The sequence below is a fragment of the Schistocerca cancellata genome, chromosome 10 (genome assembly GCF_023864275.1).
Source record: "Schistocerca cancellata isolate TAMUIC-IGC-003103 chromosome 10, iqSchCanc2.1, whole genome shotgun sequence".
NCBI classification, from domain to species: domain Eukaryota; kingdom Metazoa; phylum Arthropoda; class Insecta; order Orthoptera; family Acrididae; genus Schistocerca; species Schistocerca cancellata.
In genome coordinates this window covers 24,631,018-24,650,793 of record NC_064635.1, presented here as the reverse complement: position 1 = coordinate 24,650,793, position 19,776 = coordinate 24,631,018, and the positions used below count along the sequence as shown (strand labels likewise).

The window sequence follows — 19,776 nt, the reverse complement described above, 5'->3', positions numbered from 1 at the left end:
CGAGCTGATCTCTCGATTATGTCCCATAAATGTCAGATGGAATTCATGTTGGTTCATGTGTGTGGCCAAATCATTCGCTCAGATTTCCAGAATGTTCTCCAAACGAATTCCGAACTGTTGTGGACCAGTGACATGACGCATTGTCATCCATAGAAATTCCATCTTAGAATGGCTCCAAATGGTCTCCCATTAGCCGAACACAACCATTTCCAGTCAATGATCGGTCCAGATGGACCAGAGAAACCAGTCCACTCCATGTAAACACAGAACACACCATTATGGAGCCATGACCAGCTTGCACAGTGCCTTTTCGACAACTAGGCTTGCCTTATGGGGTCTGCGCCACACTCGAACCATACCATCAGTTCGTACCAACTGAAATAGGGACTCCTTTTGCCTAGGCCACCGTTTTCCAGTCGTATAGGCTCCAATTGATATCACAAACACAGGAGAGACACTGGTAGTCGATGCAGTGCTGTTAGAAAAGGCACTCGCATCGGTCGTCTGGTGGCAGACCAGTTAACACAGAGTTTCTGGACACTCCCGTAACGGATACGTTCGTCGTACGTCCCACATTGATGTCAAGCAGTGCTGTCTCTTTGTTAGCACTGACAAAACTACGAAAGCGCTGCTGCTTTCAGTCGTTTAGTTAAGGCTGCCAGCTTCTGTGCTGTCTGTGGAGAGAGGTAATGCCTAAGACTTGGTATTGCCGGGACGCTCTTGACGCAGTGGATCGCGGAATGTTGAATTTGTTAATGATGTCCGAAATGGAATGTGCCATGCTTCTAGGGTCAACTACCATTCCGCTTTCGGTGTTTGTTAATCCCTGTCGTGCGCCCATAATCACGTCAGAAACCGTTTCACGAGAGTCACTAGGGTACAAATGACATTACGCTTTTACTCTGCTTGCGAATTGTGAATTAAACGAGTTTGTTGTCTGTTATAGTGATGTAAACATTTTAAACGCTACAGTTAATGTAGGGAAGTTTTGTAAAAACAAAAGAACATAAAAAAGGGGTTTTAATTGGTGTGCATGTTTTGGTGTGTGGCAGTGTCTCCGGCTTCTGGACGCGCCTCGTGGAGGAGGAGGCGGCGGCTGCAGCGTCCGGGTGGGCGGTCGGGGGCGGCGTGCCTGGGGGCGGCGCGGGCATGCAGCCGCTGACCAAGCTGCGGCGTTCGGCGGGCGCCGCCTCTGCGGCTGAAGACGACGCCGTACGGCAGCAACAGGTAAGACGAGAACAAGTAGAGTGCTCACTCCAAAGCAAGTGCAAGTAGGGCGCTCACTCCAAAACAAGTGCAAATAGAGTGCCCACTCCAAAAAATGCAAGTAGAGTGCTCACTTAGCAACAAGTGCAAGTAGGACACTCACTCCAAAAACAGTGCAAGTAGAGTGCTCACTTAGCAACAAGTGCAAGTAGGACAATCACTTCAAAAAAGTGCAAGTATGGGGCTCACTTCAAAACAAGTGCAAATAGAGCGCTCACTTCAAAAGAAGTGCAAGTAGAGTGATCACTTAGCAACAAGTGCAAGTAGGACAATCACTCCAAAACAAGCACAATTAGAGTGTTCACTCCAAGACAAGTGGAATTAAGGCGTTCCCCCAAAAACAAGTGCAAGTACGACACACACTTCAAAAAAACTGCAAGTAGGGGGCTCACTCCAAAAGAAGTGCAAATACAGTGCTCACACCAAAAGAAGTGCAAATACAGTGCTCACTCCAAAAGAAGTGCAAGTAGAGTGCTCACTTAACAACAAGAGCAAGTAGGACACTCACTCCAAAACAAGTGCAATTAGGGCGTTCACCCCAAAACAAGTGCAATTAGGGCGTTCACCCCAAAACCAGTGCAAGTAGGGCACTCACTCCAAAAAAGTTCAAGTAGGGGGCTCACTCCGAAACAAGTACAAGTAGAGTGCTCAGTTCAAAACAAGTGCATCCGATTTACTCTGCATCACGCCACTACGCAACTGAGGCCTGTATATCTGCATGGTAGAAGTCGAGGACTGGAGTTAGGTTAGTTAGGTTTAAGTAGTTCTAAGTTCTAGGGGACTGATGACCATAGATGTTAAGTCCCATAGTGCTCAGAGCCTCGAGGACTGGACATTTGGGCCACTGCTTAGCAGCCTACACAGGGAACTGTCATTTTCCAACCTTGTTCTGCGAAGGGATTTATAAATTTTACTGAACAGGTTGCAGATCAGGGCTGTAGGGCAGCTGTTTCAGTGTCGTCCAAGCAAGCTTTGTACTCTCATTAGTGGTTATCTCGCTGACAGGTGGTTGGGCATTATCTCACAGCAGCAAAACATTGTGTTTTCGCAGAAGTTGTTGAACATGAGACATTGGAGCCCAAAACTTTTTAAGTGGTGCCTCATATGTCTCGTCAGAACGGATAGTGTCTGCAAGCAACAGTGCTTCTGAATCAGAAAATATCGTAGCTATCACTTTTAGTCTTTTGCATACATCAACCCACAGTCGTTCCACATTTCGTAAGGGAACTTCTCCTGGGTAGGTTGCTTTTCTTTTTGAATTAAAGACTTCATCTCGTGCTTTCTGCTATAAGCTATTTCGCCCTTTTTGGCATTTTCAAGCTACCTCCATCACAGTGAAAAACTGTGATGACGTATGTTATTTACTACTCATTCCTGTGGAGGAGGTTTACGTACTTACGAAAGTCGTGGTACAGGGCACAACACAGATGTGAATTCCGTGTGCAGAATGATAAAAGCGCAACCATTCTGGGATCTTCGCCATGCCAAGGTAACTAACGGATTTTGATGTGACACGCTATCACAGCGACAAAGAGCCCCATAAGGGTTGGACTTGGCAAGATGACAAGCCCCTGGCCTCTTCATACACTTATTAAGGATCATCAAACCGGACTTTCATGTATGTGTGCATGAAATCTTATGGGACTTAACTGCTGAGGTCATTAGTCCCTAAGCTTACACACTACTTAACCTAAATTATCCTAAGGACAAACACACACACACACACATGCCCGGGGGAGGACTCGAACCTCCGCCGGGGCCAGCCGCAAAGTCATGACTGCAGCGCCTTAGACCGCTCCACTAATCATGCGCGGCTGCATGTATGAAATCTGAATTTTCATACATAAGAATTAATGTCATTTCGCTACCATGTGGCACTGTCATACAATGTATGTATGTACATGATTGGGAGTAGGATGCATGCATATCATTTTTCTGTTCATTTCACGTAGGAGATGAGCGGGAAATTTTGGGCGGTGAGGATGCTCCAAGCACTATGGGACTTAACATCTGAGGTCATCAGCCCCTAGACTTAGAACTACTTAAACCGGACTAACTTAAGGACATCACACACATCCATGCCCAAGGCAGGATTCGAACCTGGACCGTAGCAGCAGCGCGGTTCCGGACTGAAGGGCCTAGAACCGCTAGGCCATAGCGGCCGGCGCTGTGAGGTGGTCAACTGCTGACAATGGCAGCGAATGGTCAGATGGGGTGGGGGAGGACACGTCCTGTCACCTGTCACTGGGAAATTCAGACAGAGTACCGAATCGCCCATGCCTGGTGCAGTTCTCAGTGGACAGCGCGACGAATGCTCGATGTTTCTATAATGGCTGTGACAGTTGTATCACCAAAGCCTCGTGTTTTGGGAGAAACACGCCAGCTCAGCGGCATAGCTGTGCTATTGCAATACTCTGCTCGACTATTACGTCAGCACCCGTTGGCAGTCACTTTTGGGAACTGGCGAGAAGGAATGGCATTGGCGCCTAGGTTGATGGGAGTACGGTAGTGCGAGCCTAGACGAATTTGTTGCAAGGCCATAACTGACGAAAGCTTTGTTCATCGGCGACGATTGGCCAACAATCTTCAAATGTGTGTAAATTCCTCAGAGACCAAACTGCTGAGGTATCGGTCCCCAGACTTACAAACTACTTAAACTAACTTATTCTAACAAGGGAACCTCCCCATCGCACCCCCCTCAGATTTAGTTATAAGTTGGCACAGTGGATAGCCCTGAAAACCTGAACCCAGATCAATCGAGAAAACAGGAAGAAGTTGTGTGTAACAATTAAAAAAATAAGCAAAATATACAAACTGAGTAATCCATGGCCAGATAGGCAACATCTAGGAGAATGTGACATCAGGGGCGCCGTGGTCCCGTGGTTAGCGTGAGCAGCTGCGGAACGAGAGGTCCTTGATTCAAGTCTTCCCTCCAGTGAGAAGTTTAATATTTTATTTTCAGACAATTATTATCTGACACACTCTTATGTTTTCATCACTTTTTTGGGAGTGATTATCACATCCACAAGGAAACCTAAATCGGGCAAGGTAGAAGAATCTTTTTATCCATTGGCCAAGTGTACAAGTTAGGTAGGTCGACAACATATTCCTGTCATGTGACGCACATGCCGTCACCAGTGTCGTATAGAACATATCAGACGTGTTTTCCTGTGGAGGAATCGGTTGACCTATGACCCTGCAATCAAATGTTTTCGGTTCCCACTGGAGAGGCACGTCCTTTCTTCTACTAATCGCACGGTTTTGCGGTGCGGTTGCAAAACACAGACACTAAACTTATTACAGTGAAAAGAGACGTCAATGAACGAACGGACAGATCATAACTTTGCGAAAATAAAGAAAGTAAACTTTTCTCTCATGGGAAGACTTGAACCCAGGACTTCTCGTTCCACAGCTGTTCACGCTAACCACGGGACCACAGCGCTCCTGAGTTCACAGTATCGGAGATGTTGCCTATCATGCGCTTGGACTACTCAGTTTGTACATTTTGCTTATTTTTTTCATAGTTCCACACAACTTCTTCCTGTTTTCTTGATCTGTGGTCATTCTTTCAAGGCCTATCCACTGTGCCAACTTATAAGTAAATCTGAGGGGGGTGCGATGGGGAGGTTCCCTTGTAAGAGCAACACACACACACACACACACACACACACACGCCCGAGGGTGGACTCGAACCTGTGACGGGAGGGGCCGCGCAATCCGTGACATGACGACTCAAACCGCGCGGTCACTCCGCGCGGCACGATTGGCCGAGTTCTGGCACAGTCTAGACGGTGGCAGAAGTGATTTTGGGGAGTCAGCCGAGAACTTTGCCATGCTACTGCAGAGTAATTTCATTCGCGGTTTTACCTGTTCTTAGCTTCTTTTTCGCGCTCGTACTACGATCGGCCACCACGATCGGCCACCAAGGCGGAGCCTGTTTCCATGCAGCGGCCGACCATGAATAGCAGCCGTCATCAGCTCGCCGGCTTGAGCCACACTTCCGGTAATACGCGCAATTTCGGCTCGCAGGTCTCGTTGATTTTTCAGCCGGCCGAAATTCGAATCGAGGTTTCTCAACGTTGCCTCCTTAGATGACATCGTGGTACCGCATCCGATTTCCGGCTTATTTATCGATATTGTACATTTCACCTGTTCTCTTCGCTCACCGTAGAGAAGCACACTGAATTCCACGCGATGTCGTTTGTAGAAGGTTCTTACCAACACCTCTATCAAGCGAGGACTATTTACATGTGTGGTTAATATTAATATACATGATTGTTCCTTTTACAAATTCAAGGTCAACTTTGTGTTACGTATAAAGAAAATAAATGTACCAGTAAATTTAATAATTTTTTATAATGTGGGGCCACAGTCATAATATATTTCTTTAAGTCAGTACAGCCATTAGACTATTTTTTTATTTGCAGTGTTACATTTACAGCCGGCCAGTGTGGCCACGCGGTTAAAGGCGCTTCAGTCTGGAATCGCGCGACCATTACGGTCGCAGGTTCGAATCCTGCCTCGGGCATGGATATGTGTGATGTCCTTAGGTTACTTAGGTTTAAGTAGTTCTAAGTTCTAGGGGACTGATGACCTCAGATGTTAAGTCCCATAGTGCTCAAAGCCATTTTTTGTTACATTTACACGACCATGATTTCGGCTTAAAATGCCATTATCAAGTGTTTTAATGTTATACAGTGCCTAAGATGGCATACTGTCGTATGTAAAATACTCTATTAGACACATTGTGTAAGGGTAAATATTTCTGGCAAAATCCTACTGCTTTATCACTGAGTACCCCCTTGCCTCCTGAGTTGACCCTTAGACAATGTGTCCAATAGTGTATTTAAATACGACAGTATGGCATCTTAGCCACTGTATAACATTAAAACACTTGACAATGGCATTTTAAGCCGAAATCATGATCGTGTAAATGTAACAATGCAAATTAAAAAAACAGTCTAATGGCGGTACTGACTTTAAAGTAACTGTAAATTTGTAGGATGGCATTTATCTGTTAAACGATCACACTAACCACAATCCTTTTTCCATCATCATTTTTAGAGGGAAACTTCTATTAGTTAACGAATAAATCACACAGGAGGCTAACCACCTCACATGGGATTTATATGAGGGCTAGAACGCGATTGCGTTACACACCTTGTGCAGATTCAGTACAAACCCACTTGGCTGTGATTCTGCCCCTTAACTTTCTTATCAGTTAAGGCTTTCGTGATGGCAAACACGCTGCTAGTTTCCATCTTTTATAATTTTACATACAGAATTCACATGTCTTGTGCCCGTAACCACCACCACGTTGATATATAACCCTTATTAGGGCACCATTACACAGAGCTCCACCACACTATGGAAGATGAGATACGTGATTGTCCGCAGCTCGTGGTCGTGCGGTAGCGTTCTCGCTTCCCACGCCCGGGTTCCCGGGTTCGATTCCCGGCGGGGTCAGGGATTTTCTCTGCCTCGTGATGGCTGGGTGTTGTGTGCTGTCCTTAGGTTAGTTAGGTTTAAGTAGTTCTAAGTTCTAGGGGACTGATGACCATAGATCTTAAGTCCCATAGTGCTCAGAGCCATTTGAACCATTTTGAAGATACGTGATTACACTTTTTCACTGTGATGCAAGTAACTCGCAACTGCCCAAGGGGACAGAATTAACTAACAGCAGAAAAGCATGAAATAAGGTGTCTATTTCAAAAATAAAAACAGAAGATGACTTCCCTCAAACCATCACTTTTCTTGGGGAAGTTCTGCTTTTCAGTTTCTTCTTCTCCAGTTCAGAGTGGTGCAGCCAGGTGCCGCCTCGCGTCACAATTCTTGCAACGAAGCCATCTGAAGAATTCTTGTATGTTGAAAGATATTGTCTTTCGTGTATGTTTGTGGATGTCCGTCAACATACCCGGGAACGACTATAACACAAATAAGATGGAAAAAATAGCGAAGTGAAACTCAGCAGTTGAAAGTGATGTGCACTGTAGATTGTTGAGCCTTTCCATTACCTAAACGGTGATCTTCAAGGCGTATGATCAGTGCCTAATAGATACAGCGGAAAACTGGTATGCAGACTTCTGCGTTCAGACATTACACTAGCTGACACAAAATTTCATCGTTTTGGTTACACGGTGATAACGAGGACAGTATTAAAGTCCCTAACACTTTTCTGCTTTGCTCCCTTTATCTTCACTGCTTATCTGGAGGTGTTTTAGCTCACCTGGCATTTTCTATAGATGTCTCGTGGATGCCGTTTGTAGATATTGAGTTCTCCGATGGATTTTTCCTGTCAGCAGGTCGCGAGTTCGTTGCACCTATATTGAATGAACGAACAGTGCTGCACAACAAAATCCAAATTATGACTCGGCCGAAATAAAGGAATGGATACTGACTTAGGATGCCACAAATACCTCTCCAAATTTAACCAGTCTTTGCCGTGAACAGCCTGCAGACACAGAGAATCACTGAAAGTAAGTTTTGAAGCTTGAAGTATTTCCTGAGCACCATGAATAACACTCCCATTGCACGCAGTATGTTTTAACATTTAGTTTATAATCTTCCGGTAAAATCACACGGAACATTTCAGTGTTACTCAGTGTCGCGGGCTTTCCAAATAACTATACACGCTCCGCTTCAACGTTGAAATATTAAAAGGTTTGGCTGGTGTCGTTGTCTAGGGACTGGGATACGTAGTTGCCGCATTACAGACGAAATACTGCTGAGTCTACAGCATACGATAAGAATTAACGCATGAATCGAATGGTCGAAGGTTCCTATAACTCGTCAATTGCGAATTTTATAAATGAAAGATTGCAATTAAATAAAATCTGCAGGTACTATCTTAACGACTTTAAATGATGAGTACGGAAGCTGAAGTACTTTTGAGAATGCGGTATACTTCTGCAAAACACTTACTGGTGTCGATGGTCCATCAATTAAGTAAAATATATCGTTCAATTGGCTCTCAGCACTGCGGGACTTAACATCTGAGGTCAGCAGTCCCCTAGAACTTAGAACTACTTAAACCTAACTAACCTAAGGATATCACACACACCCATGCCCGAGGCAGGATTCCAACCTGCGAACGTAGCGGTCGCGCGATTCCCGACTGAAGCGCCTAGAACCGCTCGCCCACTATGCCTAATGATATGAGTAAATTTTTGCCAATTTTTATCTCATTTTACTTCTTTGTGTACCAGTTAAAAAGAGTCTATACTATATAACTGATTCTTATTGAGGTCAATTTCAACTGATTTAGCTTTTGGTGTACCACATACCACCACAGGTAATCAATACTGAAATTATTAATTTGTATACAAAAAGAATATGTATTACAGTTCCATCCACTGTCATCAATATTAACACCTACAGCTAATTTTCTTTTTCAATACATTACACCTCCAATAGTTGTAACAGCTAATGTTCCATCAGTTGATTCATTATTATTAAACATTCCCTCTTTTGCTACATTCTGTAGTATTTTATCTGCCTGTGCCTACACTCTATACCTTTATAACCTCTGTATGCAGTATCATGTTGTTTATAAGCTTGGTGTAATGTATTTATAACTTCATCTAATTTTATACATGGACCACAATAATTATATCTTAGTAGATGCATTTAATTTGTTAATTAATGTGTTAATCACCCATTTTCCATATTTCTCATTCCCCTGAAATGTAATAGGTAGATGATTTAGAAATCTGAACAAATAGGGTATATCTTTTGGGTTCTGATAATGAAATCATTAAATTTATTTGTTAAAATTTTTGTTATTCTTACTTTTTCATTGCAAAATGTTTTGTTAGCAGCTATCTCCTCACCATGAATAACTACACTCCTGGAAATGGAAAAAAGAACACATTGACACCGGTGTGTCAGACCCACCATACTTGCTCCGGACACTGCGAGAGGGCTGTACAAGCAATGATCACACGCACGGCACAGCGGACACACCAGGAACCGCGGTGTTGGCCGTCGAATGGCGCTAGCTGCGCAGCATTTGTGCACCGCCGCCGTCAGTGTCAGCCAGTTTGCCGTGGCATACGGAGCTCCATCGCAGTCTTTAACACTGGTAGCATGCCGCGACAGCGTGGACGTGAACCGTATGTGCAGTTGACGGACTTTGAGCAAGGGCGTATAGTGGGCATGCGGGAGGTCGGGTGGACGTACCGCCGAATTGCTCAACACGTGGGGCGTGAGGTCTCCACAGTACATTGATGTTGTCGCCAGTGGTCGGCGGAAGGTGCACGTGCCCGTCGACCTGGGACCGGACCGCAGCGACGCACGGATGCACGCCAAGACCGTAGGATCCTACGCAGTGCCGTAGGGACCGCACCGCCACTTCCCAGCAAATTAGGGACACTGTTGCTCCTGGAGTATCGGCGAGGACCATTCGCAACCGTCTCCATGAAGCTGGGCTACGGTCCCGCACACCGTTAGGCCGTCTTCCGCTCACGCCCCAACATCGTGCAGCCCGCCTCCAGTGGTGTCGCGACAGGCGTGAATGGAGGGACGAATGGAGACGTGTCGTCTTCAGCGATGAGAGTCGCTTCTGCCTTGGTGCCAATGATGGTCGTATGCGTGTTTGGCGCCGTGCAGGTGAGCGCCACAATCAGGACTGCATACGACCGAGGCACACAGGGCCAACAGCCGGCATCATGGTGTGGGGAGCGATCTCCTACACTGGCCGTACACCACTGGTGATCGTCGAGGGGACACTGAATAGTGCACGGTACATCCAAACCGTCATCGAACCCATCGTTCTACCATTCCTAGACCGGCAAGGGAACTTGCTGTTCCAACAGGACAATGCACGTCCGCATGTATCCCGTGCCACCCAACGTGCTCTAGAAGGTGTAAGTCAACTACCCTGGCCAGCAAGATCTCCGGATCTGTCCCCCATTGAGCATGTTTGGGACTGGATGAAGCGTCGTCTCACGCGGTCTGCACGTCCAGCACGAACGCTGGTCCAACTGAGGCGCCAGGTGGAAATGGCATGGCAAGCCGTTCCACAGGACTACATCCAGCATCTCTACGATCGTCTCCATGGGAGAATAGCAGCCTGCATTGCTGCGAAAGGTGGATATACACTGTACTAGTGCCGACATTGTGCATGCTCTGTTGCCTGTGTCTATGTGCCTGTGGTTCTGTCAGTGTGATCATGTGATGTACCTGACCCCAGGAATGTGTCAATAAAGTTTCCCCTTCCTGGGACAATGAATTCACGGTGTTCTTATTTCAATTTCCAGGAGTGTATTAATCTACCGATTAATTCATGTATATCATTCAGGCATACATATTCAACTGGTGTATTACTGTATTTTTTAATGAATTCTTCACCTGTTTTCTCATTTTCTGAAGAATCTGTGTTGTTTGTGTTAATTTGGGAAAAGAATCAAAAATTTCTTTTATCAAATTATTATATTTAACACCCCTACATAATTTTATTTTATCGTCCGTGTTTCACTTCCACACATGGCTACACTCCATACAAATACTGTAAGAAATGTCTTCCTAACTCTTAAATCTATATTGGATGTTAACAAGCTTCTTTTCTTCAGAAACGCTTTTCTTGCCTTTGCCAGTCTACATTTTACATCCTTTCCACTTCTTACATCTTTAGTTATTTTACTCTCCACATAGCAAAACTCATCCACTACTTTAAGTTATCGTTTCCTAATCTAATTCCCTCAGCATCACCCGATTTAATTCGACTACATTCCGCTATCCTTGCTTTGCTATTGTTGATGTTCACTTCGTGTCCATCTTTCAAGACATTGTCCATTCCATTCAATTGCTTCTCCAAGTCCTTTTCTGTCACTGACAGACTTACAATGTCATCGGGAAATCTCAAAGTTTTTATTTCTTCTTCCTGAACTTTAATTCCTGTTTCAATTTTTCTTTGCTTTCCTTTACTGCTTGTTCAATGTACGGATTCAATAACGTCGGGGATAGGTTACAACCCTGTCTCACTCCCTTCTCAACCACTGCTTCCCTTTCACGCCACTCTACTCTTAAAATACTGTCTGGTTTCTGTACAACTTGTAAATAGCTTTTCGCTCCCTGTATTTTTACCCCTGCTACCTTCAGAATTTCAAAGAGAGTATTCCAGTCAACATTGTTAAAAACTTTCTCTAAATCTACAAACGATATAAAAGTACGTTTGCGTTTCCCTTCTAATATAAATCGTGGAGTCAGTTCCGCTTCGCGTGTTCCTAAATTTTTCCGAAATTCAGACTGATCTACCCCGAGTTTGCTACTAGCTTTCTCATTCTTCTGTAAAGAATTCCTGTTAGTATTTTGCAACCATGACTTATTAAACTGAAAGTTTGGTAATTTCCCCACCTATCAGCTATTGCTTTGTTTGGATTTGAAATTATTGTATTCTTCGTGAAGTCTGAAGGTATTTCGCCGGTCTCATACATTCTGTACACGAGATGCAATAATTGTGTCATGGCTGGCTCTACCAAGGCTGTAAGTGGTTCTGACGGAATGGGGCCTTGTTTCGAATTAGCTCTTTCAGTGCCCTGTCAAATTCTTCTCTCAGTACGATATCTCCCACGTCGTCCCTAAGTACGTCCTCTTCCCTTTCTATAATATTCCCCTCAAGAACAACTGCCTTATATAGACGCTCTATATATTCCTTCTACTTCCAGCTTCCCATTCTTTGGTTAGGAGTGGTTTTCCATCTGAGACCCTGATATTCATATAGCTGCTTCTCGTTTCTCCAAAGGCCTCTTTAATTTTCCTGTAATTCCCCTAATGGAATATGCTTCTAAATCCGTACATTCGTCCTATAGACATTTGCATGTAGGATAGTTACTGAAAATATGCTATGTGATGAAAACAGTTTTTGCACAGAGTTGAACGTAAAAGGCATATTATTCATCCAATTTTTTTTTATAATTAGGAGGATCATAGTGACATGCATGAATACTTCTTTTGGAACTATGTGAATGACTGCTCGCCTATGTAGCTGGTGTAGGGAGGCGTGCCGGCACATAGACGGTGTGGCAGCCAGCCTGGATGTGGTTTTTAGGCTGTTTCCCATAGCTCAACAGGTGAATGATGGGTTGGTACTCACAGTTATATTCTGTGGGAGCGGTAACCATGTGGCGACGAGAGGGGAATGCGGCCATTCCTTAAACTAACCATGTGAGATCATACCAACCCTGCGCCAATGTGGGACAAAGGGATAACAAAAATAAGAAGAAAATCAAACAATGGAAAATCCAGGACGGAATGTAACAATATTAGAGAAGGGAAGTTGCTACTCACCATTTAGCGGATATTCTGAGTCGCAATAGGCACAACAAAGTTTCAGTTATCTGAGACTGCAGACGTGTGTGCAAGTTGCGTTTGCGTGTGTGTGTGTGTGTGTGTGTGTGTGTGTGTGTGTCTGTGCCAACAAAGGCCTTAATGGCCGAAAGCTACAATTGTGTGAATCTTTTTGCCTATCGCGACTCAGCATCTCTGCTATATGGTGAGTAGCAAATAAGAAGAAGACACAGAAGAATGTCTCCGCACATGTGTCACACCTCCATGGCACATGAAGTTTTGGCTGATCATATAATGAAGTGCTGGAAAAGGTCATGGCAGAGTACACATAAGGTTCAGAGTCTGGTGGAGAACCTGATGCAGATGACGTAGCAATTATGTCTACCGTTTCAAACATTACTACAATAATTGGCGGTAGTCTGCGCAACGCAGCATCAATTGGTTCATTGACTGAAATGTCTAGTACATGCTCAGCAGATAACGAAGGCGGTCGGATCCTCATTAGGAAATTATCTCCGACAAAATCAGTGCTTTATACAAGAAAAAGGACAGATTAAGTGAAGAGGCCTTTGTTTTGTATGTTGAGCTCATTAAATTTTTTTGCTTACATTTTATTTTTCAAACTGATGCATTTTGGGATGTTATTAACGACAGGTTGGACAAATATAAGAACTGTATTGCAAAAAGACACGAGAAGAAACTGGCTAATCTTAAGGGAATTTTACCTGTGGAAAAGCCTGTTAGTAGTTTTCAAAGGTCTGAGTATAAATTTTTCAACAGAATTATGAATAAGACTGAAATAGATTTACACTGGAAGAAACTGTCTTGTTGGAAAATGGACACAAGTACATTGTAGTGCCTAACTTGTCAGATAATAATGTTGTAGGAAATATGATTGTAGATCTTAAAAAAGGCCTTGATAGAGTCAAAGTAGACACTTCTCGACAAACGAGGGTCGGTCTGATGGATCTAGTATTTTTGAGACACATACAGTTAAAAACTACTGTCAATATGATTGTGATAAAAATTGATTAAAAATATTAATATCAAGCTAAAAGAAGACTATACCCTTACAACGACATCTGAGAAAGGTAATCCAGTAATCATTGCAACTCAGAACGAATATGTGACTAAAACATTACAATTTTTTTCGGAACTAGATGAGGTCCGACCCCCATGGTACAAGAAGAAATTAGGCTTGCCGTTAACCGCGTTACGCATTTTCTTAAAACATTTCATAAAAAACGGTTTATTAATATGAACCCACAGGCCCAAAAATTGCGTTCCCAGTTCAAAGCAAATAAGCGTCACCATCCGATACGTCCGATTGTGAACAGTATGAACAGTGCATGTCATGAGTTAGGAAGATTTTTTCACGAAAAACTAAAAAAAAATACTTTGTTTTTCGAAATAATTATTCTGTCGTCAATAGTCAAAATCTAGTCAGTAAAATGAAAGATCTGCAATGTGGCCAAGATACTAAATTGTTTTTAATTAGATATTACGAAGCTATATACTAAGGTACCATTGACCTCGTGAAAAAAACCTAAGTACGTTTAGAAAAGATACTTCCGATGAACAAATCACTGATCTAATTCGTTTGCCAAGAATAGTAGCATAACACAACCATTTTGCTTTCAATGGCGAACTATAGTATCAGGCTTACGGTCTGGCAATGGGGACCCACTTGGCAGGTATCTTGGTCAATATTTTCATTAATTAAGTAGAAGAGAAATTCTTCAATAATTTTTCAGCTGCTGATCTGGGTATTTTGTCTTCTACTAGGTGCGTAGACAACATTTTGATCATATACAGTTGTTCCGGGGAAGGAATTTAGCATTTGTTTCAAATTTTTAGCAGTCTTCATGAAAAATCAGCTTCACTTGTGAATTAGAAAATAACAACTGTCAGCTTAATTACTTGGACCTCAGTATTGCTATTGACAACGACAAACTTTCTTTCAGTATTCTCGAAAACCACTAATACAGATCAAATTGTGACCGCTAGTTCAGTGCAGCCGCATTCCCATGAGAAAGCATTTTTCCATTCAGCCATTCATCGTGCAGTTCCTGTACCTTTGTCACCTGGCAAGCTTACTGAAGAGACGAGCGTAATCTCACAACTATTGCAATTAATGACGGCTCTGATCCCACGTTAGCTGACAAGATCTTCAAAATTAAAACACTGACACTAAAGTGACCACCTTAGGCAGCAGTGCTGTTTCTGACAGTAGGTGGTACAAAAATGTTTCCTCGATTTCCATTTTTAGGCCTTAATGCGTACAAAATTCGTCGTCTCCTGATTAAAAAATATGGATTCAAATTTGCCTTTCCCATGAACAATAACTTGCAAAAAAATCTCATTCACAATGTTAAGTCCACAGTTGCTTCTATACACAATTCAGGAGTGTATAAAATCACTTGTGATATGTGTCTCGTTTATTATATAGGACAAACTAGAAGGTCTTTTAGTGTCAATTACAAGGAACATTTTTTTTTGGGAGAAAGAGGCACTAATATACACGATTCCACTTTTGCCGATCATCTGCTAATTTATGGACACAAACCGAAAAGCGTTAAAGGAATTCGATTTTACTTAGAGAAAAGAAAGATCATAAGCTAGATGTACTCGAATAGCTTTTCAAGCATATTTCTAAGAACAATGGCCTCATCCTCAACTATGTAACAAAAAATTTTGAGTGGTTTCAATCGACTGCTCGTGGAATTTTGATTCCATTATTCCTACTGTATTTTCCTGTCTGTGGTACCGAAACATCATTTTCTTCGAATCTCATAGACATGTGCTAGCTAACGCAAATATTTTCTGGACTGTACAGCTGTCTGTAAAAAATTCCTTTACGAAATAATAATTTCTGTAAAACCTAATTATCAGCTCTTATTTATATTTAGTCTGCTTGTATACTGTTAATAATACTGTCGATAATACATTAAGCTCTGTTCTTTCATATTTCTTTTTAAAATTAACTGTCATTTTTTCAGTTGTTTCTGTTTTAATGTTTCAAATGGGCACATGTTAGTGTCCGCACCCGATAGGCGGCGCAATTTCTATTGCATATTTTTAGCAACTATGCTAGATGAGCACTGTCAACGAAACAACGTAAACAGGACGTCGCAGCAGGAATGGTAAGTATTCCGGGTTGCAAAAGGAACGATCATTCGAAGCTAAAAAGTCTAGTAAATATGGTTTTCGTGGCCTTCATCTTCAGAGTCCAGCTAGTATTTGTCGCCTATGGATAGACTCTCCTGATGTATTCTGACACAAATGACACTAAATTTAGCTCAGAGTCACATTTACTACACGATAAAGTATAAAATAAACATTGGACTCGTTTGTAGGAATATTTGCAGCTAAGGGTAGAGTACTACTTCATCTTAGATCATGTAAAACAAATCTCTTCTACTGCAAGATCTTTGCTTTCCATATTCTGAGAGGATCTAGTATGGGCAAAAATGTGGAAAAAAATACCAGTAGACATGGGCACATGTTCAGTAGAAAGGTGTGTTTCGCAGCAGCGAAGATGAACAAGTGCTCTTAGCTCTTAAGGCAAACAGGTTGGAGCACACGTTTACCAGACTTTTTTGCTGTAAACGATCGTTCTTGTCACGTTTCTGAATGCCGATCATTTCTTCTCGGACACTCTACATTACAATCTCAGCGGCAACCATTTTCGAGGCAATTTGTGAAACAATATTATCTGCAATGCTGACTCTTCATACGAAGTAGCAGTTCACAGCAGATAATCAGTAAAATAGTATGCAAGTAGCAACTGAATACACGACACACTATTTACTTACATGTATGTCGCGAAAGATAACTAGCTCGAAATATACCTACAGACGAGTCCAATATTGATTTTATATGTAAAATTTAAATTTTGATTTTTTCCTTTATCGTGTTGTAAATGTGACTTTGAGCTAAATTTAGTGTTCTTTGTATCAGAATACATCAGGGTAGTCTAACCATAGGCGACAAATACTAGGTGGACTCAAAACCAGCTCTGGAGATGAGGTCTTCGAAAGCCATTCGAAAATATTCATACCAATACTCACTTGCTTGCTGATACCCCCACCTTTCCAACAATGGAACATACCAAATGACATTTACAGTTGTCAGGGAAACTGTTGTAAATATATTAGTGTTTATAACATTGATTGTTTGTTGTAAGTAAAGTAATAAACAGCATTTAGGCACAGTGGTGTATACAGGGTAGATGACCTAAAACTTGCACCGCAAATATTGCAGAAGTGTAGAGTGTTATTGATATGCGTTTCTCACAGAATTGACTGGTAGTCAGTGGCTCGTATTGTTAGCCAGTGTATTTTTTATGCAGACATACGTTTTTAAATGGAACAGTGCTTATTGATATTGAAACGTCCCCTTAGAAAAATTATACAGGGCTGTCCTTAAACTGACACACAATATTTTTAGCGCAACGCAATCTGAATTTCAAAAATCCCTACAAAAGAATGGCCCTGACTAACATTAACCTATACCTTTCACAAATCACTTACCTCACAAAAATCTTCATTACTCGAACTACTGCAATACAGCGAGGGCCACTACTGCCAGCTAAATAAAAGATTCAAACTACTGAAGGCACTAACTACTGATAGGCATAGTTATCAAATGAAAGATTTTAATAGAGAACAAACAATGTATTTACCTTAATAATCATAATATATATGCCATCCAGTCTTACAAATTTCAAATCTCCGCCATTTCTCTCCCCACATCCACCACTGCTGGCGGCTCACCTACTGCGCAACGCTACGCGCTGTTCACATCCACCTGCCGCTGCCAAACACTACAATGGCAGACAACAATGCAAACTAGCCACAGACTGCACACAGCACAGCCAGTGATTTTCATACAGAGAGCGCTACGTGGCGGCGGCGTTACCAATATAAGAACCTAAACAGCCTACTTACATAGCCTACTTACAATATTAACAGACTAAAAGTAGGGTAAATTACAATGCCACAGGTGTTTGTTGCAGGATTTTAGTGGGAGTCGTTTCTGAGGCACTGTGTTTTGAAAATATCCCACACTTTGACTTGTACAGTACCTGTGGTGGGATACACTGAGGAGCAACACAAGTGCATACACTAGTTATGTGGATTATGACCAGTAATAAGTCAACTGACCGCCACAGATTGTTTTCAGAATTACCACCGACAGCGGCAATACACGCTTCCAGTCTGATATTGAACGACTGCTGCACACGTGCTAGCATTTCAGTGGGGATGTCCGAGCAGGCTGCAGTAGCAGAGCGTTGCATATCATCGAATGTAGTGGTATGTCCTTGTAGGCAGCGTCCTTCAGCTTTTCCCACAGAAAAGAAGGTCTAAAGGCGTCAAATCCGGGGAATGGGCTGGCCGAGATACAAGTCCTCCGCCGCCAGTCCAACAATTCGGAAGCAATTCGTGGAGACCTGCTGAAGTACTTCCTCCGCTATGGTCTGGACAGCCATTATGTTGGTACCAGAGGTTCCTCTTAGTCTGCAGAGGAGCGTCTTATAGCACACGTGGAATATGGCCTGTTAGGAGACTGTGATACTAGAGCACGTTCAGTGTTCCGTCTTTGAAATAAGAGCCTACGAGGTGCATTCAAGTTCTAAGGCCTCCCATTTTTTTCTAGTTAACTACTCACCCGAAATCGATGAAACTGGCGTTACTTCTCGACGTAATCGCCCTGCAGACGTACACATTTTTCACAACGCTGACGCCATGATTCCATGGCAGCGGCGAAGGCTTCTTTAGGAGTCTCTTTTGACCACTGGAAAATCGCTGAGGCAATAGCAGCACGGCTGGTGAATGTGCGGCCACGGAGAGTGTCTTTCATTGTTGGAAAAAGCCAAAAGTCACTAGGAGCCAGGTCAGGTGAGTAGGGAGCATGAGGAATCACTTCAAAGTTGTTATCACGAAGAAACTGTTGCGTAACGTTAGCTCGATGTGCGGGTGCGTTGTCTTGGTGAAACAGCACACGCGCAGCCATTCCCGGACGTTTCTGTTGCAGTGCAGGAAGGAATTTGTTCTTCAAAACATTTTCGTAAGATGCACCTGTTACCGTAGTACCCCTTGGGAACGCAATGGGTAAGGATTACGCCCTCGCTGTCCCAGAACATGGACACCATCATTTTTCAGCACTGGCGGTTACCCGAAATATTTTTGGTGGCGGTGAATTTGTGTGCTTCCATTGAGCTGACTGGCGCTTTGTTTCTGGACTGAAAAATGGCATCCACGTCTCACCCATTGTCACAACCGACGAAAAGAAAGTTTCATTCATGCTGTCGTTGCGCGTCAACATTGCTTGGCAACATGCCACACGGGCAGCCGTGTGGTCGTCCGTCAGCATTTGTGACACCCACCTGCATGACACTTTTCGCATTTTCAGGTCGTCATGCAGGATTGTGTGCACAGAACCCACAGAAATGCCAACTCTGGAGGCAATCTGTTCAACAGTCATTCGGCGATCCCCCAAAACAATTCTCTCCACTTTCTCAATCGTGTCGTCAGACCGGCTTGTGCGAGCCCGAGGTTGTTTCTGTTTGTTGTCACACGATGTTCTGCCTTTATTAAACTGTCGCACCCACGAACGCATTTTCGACACATCCATAACTCCATCACCACATGTCTCCTTCAACTGTCGATGAATTTCAGTTGGTTGCACACCACGCAAATTCAGAAAACGAATGATTGCAAGCCGTTCAAGTAAGGAAAACGTCGCCATTTTAAGTATTTAAAACAGTTCTCATTCTCGCCGCTGGCGGTAAAATTCCATCTGCCGTACGGTGCTGCCATCTCTGGGACGTATTGACAATGAACGCGGCCTCATTTTAAAACAATGCGCATGTTTCTATCTCTTTCCAGTCCAGAGAAAAAAAATCGGAGGCCTTAGAACTTGAATGCACCTCGTATAAGCTGATGATTCACTATCCCACACCAGGGCCTAACATTGCATCTGGCGAAGGCTTCGGGGATTGTCAACAGATCAATACTGCATGTTCCGGCCGTTTACCTGGCTGCGCTTGGTAAATGTGGCTTCATTAGTAAACGAGATACATGGTACATATGGAGTATCATATCTTGATGCCCATCTACAACAGTTAACACGGTTCTCACGATCATTTCCATGCAGCTCTTGATGGAAAGAGATGTGATATCGATGTAACTTATGTCGATGGATAATGTGCAGGACACTTGC

At 43.1% G+C, this 19,776-nt stretch overlaps 1 protein-coding gene across 1 annotated transcript in view; it reads left to right on the top strand.

Annotated features, from left to right (window-relative positions):
* Positions 1-1,170: 1,170 nt before the first annotated feature.
* The window catches only part of LOC126106729 (uncharacterized), a 167,628-nt gene continuing 149,022 nt past the window's right edge, over positions 1,171-19,776 (top strand). Inside the window, exon 1 of the mRNA XM_049913107.1 lies at positions 1,171-1,227. The gene's annotated coding sequence lies outside the window, so the exon portion shown is untranslated. The remainder of the gene's footprint in view (positions 1,228-19,776) is intronic.